This window comes from Aythya marila (genome assembly GCF_965140915.1).
Source record: "Aythya marila genome assembly, chromosome: 22".
NCBI classification, from domain to species: Eukaryota; Metazoa; Chordata; class Aves; order Anseriformes; family Anatidae; genus Aythya; species Aythya marila.
The window spans coordinates 7,053,161-7,069,054 of NC_139063.1; the positions used below are offsets into that span (position 1 = coordinate 7,053,161).

The window sequence follows — 15,894 nt, forward strand, 5'->3', positions numbered from 1 at the left end:
CTATTTACTCAGCTCTGCTTTCTCATTCCTTTCCATTTTCACATCCTGTCTAGAGCTTTCAAGCACCTTCACAGTATAAAGTCCTGCCCTTGAAAACAGACTGCACAAGTTAACAGAAACAATTTTCCAGTGTCCCCAAAACAACTGCTACTTCCCTCTCCTGACCCCTGCCAGACCTACCTGAACTCTTAGCTTATACATCTAGTCCACTCTCAGACCTGGGCAGCTGCTGTGAAGCACTCCACTCCAACCATGTGGAGGCTTTGGAGGCTGGAATAATTTCATATTATCCATGAAAACACGTATGATTTATTTTCCCTTAATAGAGGAAAGGTAAAGGTCTTAAACGCCAGGGTAGAATTTCATTGAGGATTTGAGTATTTTCCAAGGTTGCCTCCATAATCAAAGGCTACTTATTCTTACCTTTACTGCCTTAACTGTAAAACAGCTGAAGTTACAGTAAGACGTTTCAATGGCTCAGTTTCTTCTCCAATGAGTCTACATACATACAAGAAAGTGTGCAAATTACCATTGTCACCATTACCATTTTCCCCTACCAGTTTTGTTATTATTTTAAATATAAAATCTTATTTCCTTTTTATTATAATAGGAATAATACAGGAAAATCAAGACAGAAGAAAAACAGTGGCATTCAAAGATTAGGAATAGCAGAGTGGAATACAATTGCCAACTGAAACGATGTTTGATTTTGATATCAACAAGCCCGGTCCTGTCCCTTGTCCTTTGGTTTTGTTATTTGACACCGTTTCATTGTGTAATTACTTAAAAAATTCCCAAACTAAACTCTTCAGTATGAAAAAAGATTTCAAATCAAGCTTTGAACCATACAGCAGTAGCCTCCCATTTCACATTTCGTTTTAAAGCTGTGAGCAGTGCTTTCATTTTGGTTTTGAGAGGTCACTAAGTAATAAGACAAAAAGATTCCAAGAGTTCACATTGGAACATAGAACTGCATCATGGAAAGGCCCTTAAAGATCTTGGAAGGGACCTTAAAGGGACTTTAAAGGGACCTTAAAGATCTTCTGACTCCAACCCCCCTGCCATAGGCAGGGAATGTGTTAGATACACTATTCAACAAAACTCTTTCCAAAAGACATGGGTGCCTTGTAGCACCTGGAAGCAAAAGAACAAAGCAAGGTAGATGAGCAGTAACTTCTTGTTTAGATGAGAAGGGAAAACTTGACCTCTAGTGGCTTCACGTTGCCTTCTAGAGAATAATCCATCCCTTCAGAAACTGCAGGTTGGGCAGAAGGCCTCTTGCAAAGATCTAGTGTTCATAGCTGTTTTTACAGAGAAGCAGGCTGAACAACTAGAAGAAACAGCATGCATTCCTGGGTAACAAGGATGTGATTAGCCACTAAACCTGCACTAGCTGGAAGTGATAGAGTCTTTCTCTAGCAAATGCTTCCTACACCACAAACAATTTAAGCTGACAAAACTGGAACTGCTGCTGAAGGAAGGGTTCCTGCTTCTCCCTTACCTCCAGCAACCCACTCTGGCTCGCCTGATATCCCTTCCTTTGTCTGGCAAAGCATTTGTGTGGCTGAGCAGCAGTCTGCATCTGATCTTGTTCTAGGGAAAAAAACAAACAAACAGGAAAGAGCCACCCAAACACAGCACTTCTGCTTGATACTTCAAGTGGGACCAGCTCCAATTTTACACAGTCCCATGCTTAGAAGATCCACAAGGGAGGAAAAGGTGCTAGAGCATGCAAGCAGTAGAGGAAAATGCCCTTTTTCATTAATAGCCACTGTAACATCATGGTTTCATTTACTGTTTCACTTATGTTTCACTTTGGAAAAACTGGGGACACTAAGTCACTGCGATATACCTATGGCTCAGCAGCCTTTCCATCTGCATCATCTGCCCACCTGCCAACTTCTGCAGAACATCTTCACGACCTCTCAGGCTGGCCACAGCCGCGAGGCAGACCAGGAGCTCACCCTGCTGCTGCTGGCACCCACAGGCGCAGGGCTGTGCAGGGAGCTGCCTTGCTCGTTGCTCCTGAGTGCGGCTGCCAGCAGTTTCAGCGCAGACACCCCGGGAAAGAGGATTCAGGGAGCAGCTGTTCTGGCCACATTGGCTTCGCTGGCAGCACCCTCCAGCAGGGCTAATCCCCCCACTTGGGGCAGCACGCTGCCCTCTGGCCACCCCAAGCAGCTCTGGGCACTACAGGCTGCCTCCAAGCCGGGGTCAGCGCCAACAGCACAGCGCAGGGCTTGGGTTTCCAAAAACAAACCCAGCACCTTGCACCTGCTCAGTGTGAACTACCTTGGGCTATTACCTTACCCGGCAAACAGCTCTCCCTGAACGAAGTTGATTTTTAAAATCTGAAGACAGACAAATGATTTTTTTTTTTCAGCATCTCAAATCTCATATTTTTAACTTACATAAAACTCGAGGCATCTGTGCTTTAGGTAAGTTCACCACACAGTTTCTAATTCTTTTAAACCATAAGCAACTACAACGGAAGAGATACCAAAACAGATCTTCGGTATCTTTAGTTCCACAGAAAGTCCAAATCGTTGCAGTGACACCCATGACCATAGGTGACAGATCACTCTGCAGAGCAACAGGGGCTGCCACCAGTTCTGCTCCCCCTTCCCATGCAAAACCACAACTTCCCACAGGTGGTTCCACTACTGCTTGCTAACATCTGAAAACAAGAAATCAGTGATTAACAGCTTTGGGAACAGCTGGGTTTGGTCACTTTTTCTGTATTTTCTTTCTTATTTATTGCTTGTGAGGGGAGGTCTGAGAAGTTGCTTCTGATGTCAGAATACTTCCACGGGCCACTAGGCTTATGAATGAAAAAGCCTCTACAAAAGATAACCGAGTGTGCTGCAAAGCATCATGTAGCTTAGTGAGATGAAAAATATTCAGAACAATGAAAGAGTCAGGACTTATACTCTGGAAAACTGGCAAAATGTTTTTTTTTCCCCTACAGGGTATGGTTTTCATTATTTATCCGATGAAATTTTTTTGTAATATCTGACTTAAACAATATTTTTAAATTTATTTGAGACTTGCTGAATAGTGATCCTAGTTTAATTCCAACTTGCCCAGAACACCAACAATGTAAAATATCCTGGATAGGTGTTTTGCACGTCATTTTATCTTGCTCACTCAATTTATTGAAACATACTATATAAATTTCAAAACAAGTCATTAAAGCATAGATATGGAAAAGAGAATTACACAGATTAGTTGTCTGTCTTCTGTTCTGTATAATATCACTATGCTACTAATTCCCTATTAAGAGCCCTGGCAAGCTATGTACAGTTTCTTACACTAAAACTTGGTTTTAAAAGTCCCCAAATGCAAAGTCTAGCTTGATTATTTTTTTTAGAACTAGAAATTATAGATATAATTTGCAAAAGCTACCTGCTACTAGCATCAGGCTAGACTGCTAGTCCTTTTCATTCTGTTCTTTTCAAGCTCATCTGATTTGGCTTTCAATATAAAATTTCGGCTGAGGAACAGTTCTCTCAAGCTGCAAATAATTAAAATCAAGGATACTGTGATAAAACCAACAAGCTGTAATTATAGCGATTAGAAATAAAGCTGCTTGAATATGGTTTTATATTACTTTAAAATAGCCACTATTTCCCTTAGGGAAAAAAAAAAAATAGTTGGTCTAATGAAATTAAAGCTATTAAATAGAAAGTTGAAATGAAATGTTTTGTATATTTATGCATAATAATGTGATCTGTGCAGTTACTTCCATTCCTTATTTACTCAAGGGCCAGCAGCTTATCACGGAGAGCAATGGATATAAGAATTAAGCAAAAGCGGAGTCTAAGCTTCTTCTATTTTCCAGTGGAGCATTTCGTGGCAATCTGTCCCATTCTGCCACACTATGCACACACAGGATCACAGAGTTCAGCCAAAGTGATTTAAACTCTCACCCAACCAGAGCAGGATTTCTCCTGGCTATACGCTTTTACTTTGTGCTACTCTGGACATCATCCCACTTTGGTCAGAGGAGCAGAACCTACCACAGTGGGATGTGGTGAATACCTCCCCCCCCGACATTTTTTTATTTTTAAGTTTTATTAAGTACAAAAGGAAGTAAAAGAGAGAAGAGACATACTAACATTACTATACACTGCACAGCTACCAAGTGCTTTTTATTCTGCAAGTTCATCACCTGAGTTTTAATCTTGAGACAAAACAGGCTAGCCACCAGCTCCCACACAGGGCACGAGCTGTTGTTTGGGTAGAACTTTCTTGTTCGATGGGAAGCTTCTTGACAACCTCCTCCTTCCCCCACATGCCAGCATCCTCATATCCAACAGTGATACTATTTCATTAGCCAAGCTGCCGAAATACTTTCAATTTGAAATCCAAACCAGCCAAGCTAACTTTCTGTCTGCACCAAGAAAGCAAGCCCAGACCTCTTCCCATTTTTACAGGGTCTCTTTGGAAGGTCTGGCAAGAACAGGCGTTCACCTCAAGTTCTGAAGAATTTCCCACTTTGTTTTTAAACAGCCTGAATAAAGATCACAGGAAATGACAGCATCAGTCTGGTTCCTGGGTAGGTTTGTAAAATAATGGCTCCTTAAGCTGCTGGCAGGAATTGAACAATTTTGAGTACTACGCTTCACTTTTCCTTCCTTCAGGCAAAAAGAAGATAATGCTTTAACAATGTTGTACCATTACAACGATGCAAACAAACTGAATGAGTAAACAGATGCCCTGGCCTGTCAAATGGTCTATCTGGTAAGTTGGAATACAAATTCAAAAAGCTTTAAAGACAGTAAGAAGAAAAGCGAGTCACAGCATTCACTACACTAATGCAGTTCCAGTGACGTGCAAAGACAGAGAAGAAAGAGCAGAAGAAGAGGCCCTAGAAAGAAGAGAAGAGACCCTAGAGGTGCCCTCTTCCACTACAGAACAAAATCCAAATCCTTTGATTGCACACATAGACCTACAAAAATTACTGTGAATCTTCACATTTGTTAATTTACAAGTATTATATTAAGGCCAGACATTCAGCATCTGACAGTCTTCCTACAACTACCAAGCAGATGAGAATATGGCCATTATTTCAGCATTTGAAAATACAAATGGAAGAAGAGGAAAAAAGAATTCAAACTTCTAACTTCAAAATGTGAAAGCCCCAAATCCTACTTAGTAATATTATCAACAGTCAACTCCTCAGGCAATAGTCTTGCTCTCCAGCACAATCCTTAAAAACTCTCCCTAAAATCCATCTTAAGGGCACCATACAGTAACACAAGCTTTGGTCTGTTATTTGCACCTTCATCACACAGTTCTCTGACGTGTTCCTTTTGTAACAGCAGAGAGTAGCCATGAAAAAAAAAAAAAAAAAAAAAAAAAGGAATAAACTTAATGAATGAAAGTTGTGCTACACACCAGTCTGTTGATTTCCTATCTTTAACAATTCAGTGGATCTCACAGCAAAGATTTATACTCAGCTATTCCTCATTCTCCATGCACACACCTACACACAGAGATATTTCCAAAATATTGTGAAGAATACCAGAAAATAAACCTTTGCCGTGAGATCTGCTGGATTGTTTACTGCTCCCTATCCATGTTCTCTTCACATCTTTATTAACCGGGGAAGACTCAGAATAAAACACTGTAAGAGTTACAGGGAAGGCAGATTATACGCCTTATTTTTGAAGGTACGAGTGGCCATGACAAGCACATAAACACAGCTCCGTAGGACATAAGGTTCATGGTTTGATTAAAATTTCATAAACTAAAAAGGGAAGGAAAAAGTGTAGGATATAAAAATTGAGAAAAATACTGAAACTAAATGTGGCAACATAAATAGGCATTGATTAGGTTGAAAATGGATTTCATTAATAGGAATTTTCATGTTATTTTTTTAACCCCCTGAAGTGTGATTGACACAAAGCATGTCTGCAGTTCAGTTAGCTTGAACAATGACACGCACGCAGCTTGGCTGCCCAGTTCTTACATAATTCTGTTAAATTCGATTTTGAAACATAACAGGGAAATTTTTAATGGGGAAATGAACTGTTTGCACAAAAGGAAAATTTGGAAATAACAACTTCATCTTTGAGAAAAACAACTCCCACTGAGCCCAGAAACAAGTTGATGATTTCTTCTCCTTAGAGCTTACATTTGCATAGCCCACATGGAACAAGAACACAGAAGTGCCATTAACCTTTTAGTTACAAAACAAAGTACAATAATTTATATACACATGAGAAAAGTAAAAAAGTCAGTTAACTCCTCTTTTCACAAGGAAATCTAAAACTTTTTTTTTAGATAACAATGAGGTTATCTAAAACATTTTTGTTTTAGATAAAGAATAATTGGGTTGCAAATTTCTGGAGGTGCAGCTCTGGAAAAAAAGAAAAATGATGCTTGTCTTAAGAGCTTTTTAAAACAAACTTTCAGACAATGGAGCATATTAACTTCCATTTCTAGATGCCACTTTCAACACATTAAGAGATTTGTAAAGTTACTGAAGCAACAAAATACTGAACTTTTTAATCCTTTATCAGTCAGACAAAAAGCCTGCATCATATTAACCACAAAAAGGTATTATTTACATTATGCAGCTCTAAACTTTATTTTCATTAAGAGATTTTGTGTATACACATAAACAATTCATATAGCTACACAGTACCAAGAAATTAAGCTAAGTTTCTGCTAGACAGAAACTGTTTCAACACTCAACTTTCACCATTATTTTGTTAAAAAGGTTGTAACTATAGTAAATTTACTTATTTCTCCTGTTATTTTGCATTAGAGGCAGCCATGGTATTTATCACTGTGCAATCAGTTCTGCGGACATCTGTAGCTATTTGTGTCTTAGCAACAACAGTTGCTAGAGTAACCTGCTCAAAAAAATTAAAGAAAGAATAAAGTACTGGATATTTGAGATTTTTTACTAGGAAAAAAACAGTTTAAACGATTGTGTTCAATACTCAGCTGCTCAGTAACAGCCACTGCCTCTAATTAAGCATACTTCTTACAACATTTGCTCCACAGGGCACCAGCCCTGCTGGCAGAGGCAGGTAGGAGCACCAAAACACCCTCCTGGCCAGACCAACGGCCTGCCTCACCCCGAGCAGCGCAGTCTCCAACAGCAGATGCCACCCACAGGGACAGCGTGTGCAAGCCTGGTCGCCCTGCAGACCCCTCATGCCCCCCTCCAGCAGACACCACAGTAGGACTGCAGGGGGACACAGAATCACACAGAATCATCTAGGTTGGAAGAGACCTCCAAGATCAGCCAGTCCAACCTCTGACCTAACACTAACCAGTTCTCCACTAAACCATATCCCTAAGCTCTACATCTAAACGTCTTTTATTTAAAGACCTCCAGGGATGGTGTCTCCATCACTTCCCTGGGCAGTCTGTTCCAATGTCCAACAACCCTTTCAGTAAAGAAGTTCTTCCTAATATCCAGCCTAAACCTCCCCTGGCGCAACTTAAGCCCATTCCCCCTCGTCCTGTCACCAGGCACGTGGGAGAACAGACCAACCCCCACCTCGCTACAGCCTCCTTTAAGGTACCTGTAGAGAGCAATAAGGTCACCCCTGAGCCTCCTCTTCTCCAGGCTGAACAACATCCCACCTCATCCTCTAGCCTCACCCCCCAGCGCCCACACAGACCCGATTCCCAGGGGATTTGCTCAGCCCCTCTCTGAACCTGCTGTTGTCAGTAGCCACTAAAACGTCCAGGGGCAGCTCACGCCTGCCATGTAAAGAACCTCTCCATTTTATGCCCATCTCCAAAACTGGTTTCTGAGTGCCTCCAGTCCTAGTATGGCAGGACTGGGTGCACATCCACCGCCTTCAGGATTTTGTACACATTGATTACATCCACTCTCCAAGCCAGAGTCCCAGTCTTCAGCCTCTCTCCATATGGCAGCCACTGCATTCCCTGTCATCCCTGCCCTCCTCTGCTTCCAAGACACAGAGATCTGAACTATCTACAGCATACAAGATGTGGGTGCCTCTACAGTTTTACAAAGCTGTGTAATTATGTCTCTCTGTTTGCAATGCTCTTCCTAACAACAGCTAACATTGCTGAAGTTGTTTGTTGTTTTTTTTTTTTTGGCTGCTATTGTACACTGTGTAATTATTTCAATGAACCATCACCATCCTCAGGTCCTCCTCTCCAAGCCTTTTCTGAGTTCAACTTTATGTAGGTACGGTTTAGATTGCTTTTTCCTAGATGAATTTGAAGTAATTTGCTGCTTTTCCTAATTACTCTAAATTCATCCAGGGAAAAGGAATCTAAACCATATCTGAAGGGCAACAAGAGGGACTTATAGGGCTTCTGTGGGCACACCGGCAGCAAAAGACCAAGACAACTGTTGGTGAGCTGCTGAGTAGGGCAAGTGATCAACTGATGAAGAACACAGGTAGAGCTGAGATAACCCAATGTTTTCCTTACTTCAGGCTTTACTGTCAAGGCCAGCTCTCAGGTCTTCCAAATCCTGGTGCCCAGTGTCAGGGCGCAGAAGAGGACAGCACCACACATACAGATGGTACAGCTGGTGGCCTTGGGGATGGCTCTTCCAGAAAGCTCCGTTCGAGACTTCAGCGAAGGTCACTTCACTGCTCCCTGCCTTGCAAGCTGCGTTTGAGCTGAGACTCGCAGTTTTGGCACCTTCCTGAACAATACTGCAGCTAAATGGTATGCTATGCCCAGATGGGTACCCTTCAATCCAAACCACGACCCATGGACCAGCCTCTGGGTAGCCTCAGACCCAACTCATCAGTATGGAGCTGCCTGGCACAGGACGGTAGCTAACCATTTCCAAATGCCGTTCTGACCCTCACATGATTTCCCAGCTTGACCTCAAATCTGCCCATGGACCCATGTGGCAGCCTCTTGCCTTAGCCTAACCACCAGCCAGCTTGCCTTGCTCACCCCTTTGGGTACTGACAGACTGTACCCTTGCTGGTGAGGACACTGCTGCTGCAAATACTGCTACCATACTTAGCTCCCCTTCTTTAGGGGTTGCATGTCCCTGCTGCTCCCTGACACTATCACTGCCAGAGAAAGATAGGTTAAAGACTGCCTTAAAAAAAAGTACATGTATGTCCACATACATGTCCATAAGAACATACAGACTGAAAAGGGAGGTGGCCAGTGTCACTGTAAAGGTGCTCTCTATCAATTTTTGAAAGGTCGTATCAATCCTCGGAAGTCACTGATAACTGAAAAATGGCAAATGTCACCTTCAAAACAGGCAATAAGGGAAATACAAACCAGCCTGAGTTTCTTTAGTGGCCCAGAGGACTGCAGAGCAAATTTACATGGAGACCATTCCCATGCATGTGAATGGCAAGAAAGCAGCTGGGAAGAGCCATCGTAGATCCATCTAAGGCCAATGGTTCCTGACCAACCAGACTGCCTTTTCTGCTGAAATGATGGGCTCCATGGAAGAAGAGAACTGCTGACTTCATTTCAGTAATGCAAAGTCCCTCAGCATCCTTGCAGCCAAACTGTGCAGGTATAAACAACGGACAGACGATGAAAAACTGTCTGGACTGTCAGATTCAATCTAGGTGAAGTGCCAGGTGTAGAGCCATGGAAGGAAGGAAAAAGTTTTTAGAGCTGCTTAGCATGGTAAAGTGACACTGGAGTAACCTCAAACATTTTTAAAGTTTGGTGCTTTGTTTTCATGAAGCAACTTCTTGGGCACAAAATCTATCCTTTCTGTTGCTCAGTGCTACTGTGCATGGGGATAGTGTATATTTTTTGGGGGGGGACAAAGAAGGAGCATGTCCAGAGAAGGGCTACAAGGCTGCTGAAGGGCCTGGGACACAGGTCCTGTGAGGAGCAGCTGTGGGAACTGGGTTTGTTTGGTCTGGAGAAGGGGAGGCTCAGGGGAGACCTTGTTGCTCTCTACCTGAAGGGAAGGTGTGGGGAGCTGGGGGTCAGCCGCTTCTCACAAATAACCAATGAAAGGACTAGAGGGAATGGCCTCAAGTTTTGCCAGGGAAGGCTTAGGTTGGAAATAGTCAGTTAGCTACAGACTGGTCAGCCTCACCTCCATCCCTGGAAAGGTGATGGTGCAACTTATCCTTAGTGTTGTCTCTAGACATATCAAGGATAAGAGGGTCATTAGGGGCAGTCAACATGGCTTCACCAAGGGGAAGTCATGTTTGACCAATCTGATAGCCTTTTACGAGGTTGTAACCAGGTGTATAGATTATGGCAAGGCAGTGGACATGGTCTATCTTAACTTCAGTAAAGCCTTTGACATCATATCCCACAGCATCCTCGCAGCTAAACTGAGGATGATGGGGTAGCGAGGTGGACTGTGAACTAGCTGGGGGGAAGAAGCCAGAGAGTTGTGGTCAGTAGGACAGAGACGAGTTGGAGGCCTGTATCTAGTGGAGTTCCTCAAGGATCAGTAGTGGGACCAGTGTTGTTCAATATATTAATCGATGACTTAGATGAGGGAATGGAGTGCGCCATCAGCAAGTTTTCTGATGACACTGAACTGGGAGGAGTGGCTGACAGGCTGGAAGGCCATGCTACCATCCAGTGGGACCTTGACAGGTTGCAGAATTGGGCGGGGAGAAACCTAATGAAATATAATGAGGGCAAGTGTAGAGTCTTGCATCCGGGCAAAAACAACCCCAGACACCAGAATCAGTTGAGGACTGTCCTGCTGGAAAGCAGTGAAGGGTAAAGGGACCTGGGGGTCCTGGTGGATAGCCAGGACCATGAGCCAGAACTGTGCCCTTGTGGCCAAGAAGGCCAATGGCATCTGGGGTGTATCAGAAGGGGTGTGGGTAGTAGGTCAAGAGAGGTTCTCCTCCCCCTCTACTCTGCCCTAGTAAGACCACATCTGGAATACTGCATCCAGTTCTGGGCCTCTCAGTTCAAGAAGGACAGGGAACTGCTTGAGAGAGTCCAGCGCAGAGCCACAAGGATGATTAAGGGAGTGGAGCACCTCCCTTACAAGGAAAGGCCAAGGGAGCTGGGTCTCTTTAGCTTGGAGAAGAGGAGACTGAGGGGTGACCTTTATAATATTTAAAAAAAAGTAAAGGGGGAGTGTCAGGAGGACAGAGCCAGGTTCTTCTCAGTGACATCTAATGGTAGGACAAGGGGCAATGGGCACAAGCTGGAACATAGAGGAGGTTCTGCTTAAATATGAGATAAAACTTTTTCATTGTAAGGGTGACAGAACACCAGAACAGGCTACCCAGGGGGGTTGTGGAGTCTCCTTCTCTGGAGATGTTCAAGACCCACCTGGACTCATTCCTGTTTGATGTGGTTTAGGTGTTCCTGCTCCAGCAGGGGGACTGGACTAGATGATCTTTCAAGGTCCCTTCCAATCCCTAACATTCTGTGATTCTGTGAAATTAGAAGACATAAGAAAGAGCGATCAGGCATTCAAACAGGTTGCCCAGGGAAGTGGTAGAGTCACCACCCCTGGAGGTGTTCAAGGAAAGGTTGGACATAATGCTTAGAGACATGGTTTAGCGGGTGACATTGGTAGTAGGGTGATGGTTGAACCAGATGATCTTGGACGTCTTTTCCAACCTTAACGATTCTATGATTTTATGATTCTAATTACAGATCTACAATCTAACTACTGGCTGGTAAGAAAAAGCAACCTACAAGAGCAGTTACTGGAAGCAATATTAACATCATCATGACCAGAATGATGGGACAGAATGCCCCTTCATCCAGTCTATGGATAAGAGCAAACTGGGGAGCTGAAGTTCAAATGCCTGAAAGGCAAAACTGCAAGTACCATGACATGCTGGAGGAGTGGGCTGGCAGGAACCTCATGAAGTTCAACACAGACAAGTACCATGTGCTGTACCAGGGATGAAACAACCACATGCAATAGGGTTGGGACCCAGCTGGAAAGTCACAGATCTGCAGGAAGGAAACTGGAGATCCTAATGGACAAGAAGCTGAACCCAAGTCAGCTGTGAGCCCTTGCAGCAACAAGGGCTAGGCTCAAGCTGGACTATGTTAAAGCCAGCACAGCCAGCGGCAGAGGGAAGTGACCACTCTGCTCTATCTGCGAGATGGCATCAAGAGTACTGTGTTCAGTTTTTGGCTTCCTAGCATGAGAAGGAGCCATAGCGTCGAGCCAAAGGGCCATTTAGATGAACAGGTGGCAGGCACACGTGACACCCAGGAAGATGCTGAGGAAACTGGTCTTGTTTAGCCTGAAGAACAGAAGCTGAAGGAAGTAACAGAAATCTACTTGCTGTCTTCCACTGCTAAAAGAACATCAGAGAAAAGACGCAACCAGACTCATCTCAAGTGCCTTGAGAAAGAGGTAATGGTCACAAATTGTAACAAGGAAAATTCCAGCTTGACCTAAGGAAAAAAATCTTCACTGTGAGAGTGAGTTGCACTGGAGAAGTGACCCACATGGATGGTGACATCCAGCCTTGCATATTTTCAAAACCCTAGTGGACAAGACCCTGAACAACCATCTCCTGTGAGAAGAAGACTGAAGCAGGCAACCTCCTGAAATCCCTTGTAATCCAAAGCATTCTGTAATTCTGTCCTTTCACCAGCTTTCCATTGGTAGTGAACCTTTCCTCTAAACTTGGGAAAACTTAGCTTCTTTAACACAATTTTGCCAGAGGTTTTTTGAAAATCAATTATACCTATTGCTTTCATCTATCCACATACTTGCACAACTCCCATGGTTTAAGAAGGTGGAATTTTCCTCTACATAATCCATGCTGACACTTTTCCAGCATTTTCCAGTAAACACGTATTTTCTTTCATAACTGTCTATCGTCTCACTGCTGCTGGATGTCAGTCATCTGTAGCGAGTTCCCAGGGTATCTAAAGCAAAACATCTTTAGCAGTAACATACAAGGAATTCACTGACCTTATCTGTGATGGTTTTATCACACCCCTCAGGTACCCACTCTTTGACTCCTGATCACCAAGCAGTCCCACACAATCACTACCTGACTTCCTTCTTTTGATGAATTTAGAGAATGTTTTACCACTGGTTTGAGCTTCCTTTTGCAAGGTGCTCTTCAATTTCCTTTTTACCCCTTTTAATTCCGTCTACATTTCACCTGCCACGTTGCAGATTTTCTTGGTCTCACCTGGGCATTCTTTCCATTTGTTAAACATTTATCTTTTCCACATGATGGCTTTTTTTATTATTTTTTTTTTTATTTAATTTTATTTGGCAGCTTTCCCACAGACCCACATAGAGATTCTGGGGGTACAAACCTTAATTTTTTTAACAGCTTTCAAGCTGCATGTAGGCTACATTTTGTGCAGGCCTTTTTAAGTTTCGGAGGAAACTGTAAACAACTTAATTCATTTTTATGTATTTTAATTTTTTGTAGTTGAACATCCATGTGCTGAATTTATTTGGTCTGCTGTCCCTTTTCACCCAGTGACAGCTAATTGTACTGTAGTTGCTATTACAACTGTCCCATTTATAGCTCAAAGTAGATTCTATGCACCACCACACTCAGAAGACAGCTTCTCTTGTAGGTTTAACATTGGTTTCTGTAGGAAGCAGTCATTCATAGTCAGAAAAATGTTCACTCTGTATTTCTTACTGATGTGCCATGCAATTAGTCTCTGTCTAGGTAGCTGAAATCTCTTACTACTACTCCTGTAAATTTGCCACTTCTTTGATCTCATATAACGGTTCCTGATCACTATCACTGTCCTGATTCAACAGTTGCCAGAATAATCCTAGTAGTATATTTAAGGTCTGGGATCTTCACCCATACAAACACGTACTTCTCTTTTCCTGTATTTTTAATGCTGTTACCCTTTATACAGTCTTTCATGTACAGTGTTTTTCTCCCACCAAATATTACCCTACTCTACCATTCCTGTAAAGCTGACATTGCTGCATCCCAAACATGATCTCCTTCCACTGTATCTTACAGATACCTGCTACAGTACAGCTAGGATTTGATGCCGGTCATGGTAGTTCTCAGTATCAAATCAACATCTGTAACCACACTTAAAATAATTGGTGTGATTACAGGATCTACAACTGGTTAATGCTGTTGTGTGAAGAGTCACCTAGAACAAGAAAGAACATATTTCATTTATGATTCAACAACCTAAAACCTTATAACTGGCTTTATATTATCATCAACAGGTATCAAACAAACGTAGGCTTAGATGGTAAAAGATTAACTTCTATCTTCTCACCACATCTCACCTGCAAAATCCTTTTCCTTCTCTGCTCTTAGTAGGTCAGCCAAGTTTCAAAGAAGAATGAACTCCACAAATAGAAGCAACATCTCCTCTGTTAGGTAAAATCCAGGCAAAGAGATATATGATGATTTTCTTCCCAATCCTGTATTAAAGGTCTCCTTTCTCCCCATTATCTCCTTCTTTCCTGTTAGTTCAGATGCTCTTCAGTATCAATCATAATTAGTAAATGCTGTCAGTGACCAAATCAAATGCAATCTAAGAATCTATGACCTGATCCTGAGGATGACATGTATTATCTTTTATAAAAACAGAGAGAATGGGCTATTATTTATTTATTGTACGTTTTTAATAGTTACTGTTTTGTATTGTTTACTTTTATTGTCTACACACCTATTCTCCAGACTACAACAATCAATTAAAAAAAAAATCTATATACAAATCCCCAAAAATAGTACAAAGTTTCTACACAGGCCTCAGAAGATCTTGTAGCCAGGAAAACAAAAATTTCACACTTAAAAACACATTCATATTTCCTTTGTCTTCCCTGATGTCTTTCCATATGTTCTCATTTCCATTTTGTTCTTTCATGCCATCACTTATTTGAATTATCTGATAGTACAGTCATTGCATAACGTTTTTAGCCTATATTTAGCCTATAAAAGCTATTTTCAATTAGCCTATATTTAGCCTATAAAAGCTATTTTCAATTCAAGAGTACTCAAATATAGTAACTTCTAAAAGTGATGTCTTGTTCCCATCAACTCTCTTCTCCAGAAAACAAAGAGTGTATTTCTAGACAACTAAATTTTGGTGACATGAACTTTCAATCTTTAGATCTGTCCTACCTTCAAACTTTTTCTTTACTATTGAGAAAAACAGCTTTTTCTCCCTGCATCATTCTTCCAAGTCTTCTTCTAAAAGTAGCAAAGAAGTGCATTCTGGCCAATACTTTAAAAAAAAACAGGAGAGTAAGAAAAAGAGGGTATGAATTATTGAACACTGCTCCAGGCACCACATAAAACAGGCCCTCTAACCTTCTGGTATGTACAAGTGTTGCTTGATTCCAGGGAGAAACAAACAAGATCATGAAGATATCTTCATTGCTATGGATATATTTTCCTTCAGACCTTATCACTGAGAATTAATCCCTAACCAGACAACAAATAAATCCTAGCAAAGATAGTGCTGTGTGTTCTGATGTTTCTGATTATTGTAGACTAAAATCTGGAACGCAAAATGAATTTGGGTGGATTAAGCACTACATCATTGTTTTACCAAGATATTTATAATTAGTTGAGTTGCAGCAAATGATATCATGCATTTTATTTTTAGCTGAAACCAGTTGCAAAGTGAATCATGTTATACAAACTACCACAGAGGTAGTCAAAAACCATTTAACTTTACACTGTGTTAAGCTGCAATTAGTTTTGCTTAGCAATTGGACTGGGCAATGAATGCAGGCACAACCCATTTTTGCTGCTCAGGGCGCCTGGCTGGCTGTAACACTTGTGACTGAGTGCCCACTCCCACCAGTGACTAATATGCCCCAGGTTTCGGCAGAACCAACAGCGACACACACCTTCATGCCTGCAAGGCTAGAGGAGAGCTCACTGCCAGCTCTTTCCATCCTCTGAGCAACAGGACACTTGTGCTCTTTCTGGCACAAATCACAAATGAGGTGCAGTTCTTCAGAGACATCTTGCACAAACTTCTGCAATGAGA

At 42.1% G+C, this 15,894-nt stretch overlaps 1 protein-coding gene across 8 annotated transcripts in view; it reads right to left on the bottom strand.

The window, feature by feature from the left end:
- Positions 1-15,894, bottom strand: part of EYA3 (EYA transcriptional coactivator and phosphatase 3) — a 61,581-nt gene that overhangs the window by 40,554 nt on the left and 5,133 nt on the right. The window contains exons 1-2 of one of the 8 annotated variants that reach the window (XM_082777718.1): positions 1,502-1,538; positions 424-498 (exon numbers count right to left, since the gene is read on the bottom strand). The exons of 5 other annotated variants lie outside the window; for them this stretch is intronic. The gene's annotated coding sequence lies outside the window, so the exon portion shown is untranslated. Of the gene's footprint in view, positions 1-423; positions 499-1,501; positions 1,568-11,247; positions 11,274-15,894 lie in introns of those variants that run through there. 2 more of the 8 variants (XM_082777719.1, XM_082777720.1) reach the window with 2 other exon arrangements.